Source organism: Triticum urartu, chromosome 6, assembly GCF_003073215.2.
Source record: "Triticum urartu cultivar G1812 chromosome 6, Tu2.1, whole genome shotgun sequence".
Lineage (NCBI taxonomy): Eukaryota > Viridiplantae > Streptophyta > Magnoliopsida > Poales > Poaceae > Triticum > Triticum urartu.
The window spans coordinates 25,776,280-25,778,975 of NC_053027.1; the positions used below are offsets into that span (position 1 = coordinate 25,776,280).

Below are 2,696 nucleotides of genomic sequence, written 5' to 3' on the forward strand. Positions count from 1 at the left end.
GACTGTGTCCGCACTCTTTTGTTCCACGCTTACATGCCACCCCGGTTTTGGTCGGATGCCCTTGCCACCGCCACACTTCTTGCTAACCTTCGCCCTTGTCATGTCCGTTGGAGTTATACACCTCATCATCTCCTCTTCAGTTCCCCTCCCTCCTATGATGGTCTCCGAATTTTTGGTTGCCTCTGTTATCCTAGTGTCGCCTCCACCGCCCCTCATAAACTTGCTCCTCGCTCCGTGCCTTGTGTCTTTCTTGGTTACCCGGCTAATACTAAGAGCATCTCCAATAGATGGTCCAAATGTAAAAATAACTAACTTTTGGACCATCTCGGGCAAAAAACGCTGCTCCAACAGACGGTCCATATGCAAAAAAAATTGGACCGCGGCCTCCTCGTGATGTAAAACGCAACACCTCGCGATGCAAATATACATCACGAGATGCATCTGGTCCAAAACCAGCTGCCGTCGGCGAACGACCAACCGCCACTTCATTTCCGTTCCCGCCCGCCCGCCCGCGACCTCCCACCCGTCCGCCGCCGTCCCGCCGCCTCCACACCCCACCGCCGCCCCGCCACACGCCGCCCGCATCAAATCCGGCGCCGCCCCGCCCCCCGCCGCTGTTTCCACGTCGCCCCACCGCCCGCCCGCCGCGGATCCGGCCCCGCCGCCCGCCCGCCCCGCAGCTCCGCCACCGCCCCGCTCGCCACCGCCGCCCCGCAACTCCGCCACCGCCACCCCGAAGAACAGCCCTGCCCGGCTCCGTCCGCCACCGCCCCGGCGGCACGCCGCTCCCGATGGCGCCGAAGGGCAAGTCGAGCTTCTTCTGCGTGAGGCAGAAGCCCTCCGGCAACTGGGGTGTGGAGTTCTCTGACGCCGGAAGGCGTTGGTGGATCGGCACGTACCCCTCCGCCCACGAGGCTACGTGTGCCTACGACGTGTCGGTGTGGCGTGCCGAGAGGCCTCGGTCGCACCTCAACTTTCCAGAGATCGAGAGTCGGGCGAAAGCGGAGATGCTTGTGCCGCATGGCATCAACATGAAGGAGATCACGACGAAGAAGAAGAAGACGAAGAAGCCATCGGTTGTCGTCAGTGCTGGCGAGACCGATGAGGAGGCGATGGCGAGGTTTGCTCGGGAGCATCCGGAGTACGTCCAGGCCGAGATGGAGTACTACTGGAAGCATGAGGCGGAGCAGAAGAAGGAGGATGAGGCCGGTCCCTCGACGGTGATCCCCATAGAGTCTTCTTCCGAGGAGGACTGGGCAGACTTTGAGGAGGAGGAGGAGGGGTGTGATGAACCGACGAAGGAGGAGTTCTGGGAATAGTTCCGGAGCTCCGATGAGGAGTAGTTTTAATAAGTAGTAGTTGAAGTTGATGTATGAAACTATGTTGAATTTGATGTTTGAACTCTGTTGAATGCACTAGTAGTATGTCGTTTTACATCTTCATTTTGGACCATCTATTAGAGTTGCTATTTTGGACCATCAATTTGGACCATCTGTTGGAGTTGAGCTTTTTTCGAAGCTCCAAAACACACTTTTTGATGGTCCAAATTTTACATCTCCGGTTTGGGCCGCCAAATTTTGGACCATGTATTGGAGATGCTCTAAAGGCTACCGATGTTATGATCCGGTGTCTCACCGTGTCATCACTTCTCGGCATGTTTACTTCGACGAGCATTGTTTTCCTTTTGCATAGGAACAGTTGATGGCACTACCTACGGGAGATGATGCCGCCTTGCCTGGCTCCTCTCGCCGGCATGCTGCCCTGGCCCCTGTCCCGCCAGCCTTGCCAGCCCCCTCGCTGGGCTCGACAGGCACGGCGGCCTCTTCGGTGGACGCATCGGGCTCGCCGGCTACGCCGGCCTCTTCGCCAGGCTTGCCAGCCACACCGGCCTCTTCACTGGGCTCCCCGGCCACACCGGCTTCTTTGTCTGCCACGCTGGGCTCTCCGGGCACGCCGGCTTCGCCGGGCTTTGCCGGCTTCGTCTTCACCAGCACTTTCACCGAGTCAGACGCCCAGCCCGTCATCTTCTGGCGCAACGCCTGGGGCGCCCTCTGTTCCTGCTGCTCTGGCCGCTGTGACACAACCCGTCGGCCCTCTTACCCGTGCACACATGGGAGTTCATCGGCCGAGTCTGCGCTACTCTGCTGATCAGTATGCCTGCCCAGCTTCTACGGTGTCTCTGTCGCCTCTTTCGACCTCCGCTAGTATGGCTCTTCGTGATCCACTTTGGTACGCAGCGATGAAGGAGGAATTTGAGGCCTTACAGCGCAACGACACTTGGCAGCTCGTTCCCCGTCCTCGGCACTCTAACATGATTACCGGGAAGTGCGTGTTCAAGCATAAGTTTCACCCTGATGGCACACTCGACTGCTATAAGGCCCGTTGGGTGGTCCGGGGTTTTCGACAGCGTGCTGGCATTGACTTCACGGATACGTTCGACTCGATTGTCAAGCCCGGGACGATTCACACTGTCCTTCAGCTCGCAATATCTCGTGCTTGGCTGGTGCATCAGATGGACGTCTCCAACGCATTTCTCCATGGTCATTTCGAGGAGCAGGTGTATTGTCAGCAGCCGACTGGGTTCGTCGATGACACTCATCCGGAGCATGTTTGTCCGCTTTCCTGCTCCTTGTATGGGCTCAAGCAGGCTCCCCGCGCTTGGTACCAGCTCATCGTAGAGTTCCTTTGTCAGCTCG

At 58.3% G+C, this 2,696-nt stretch overlaps 1 pseudogene; it reads left to right on the forward strand.

Annotated features, from left to right (window-relative positions):
• The first annotated feature begins 791 nt into the window (after positions 1–791).
• On the forward strand, positions 792–1,343 carry LOC125516438 (annotated as a pseudogene).
• Positions 1,344–2,696: the final 1,353 nt, after the last annotated feature.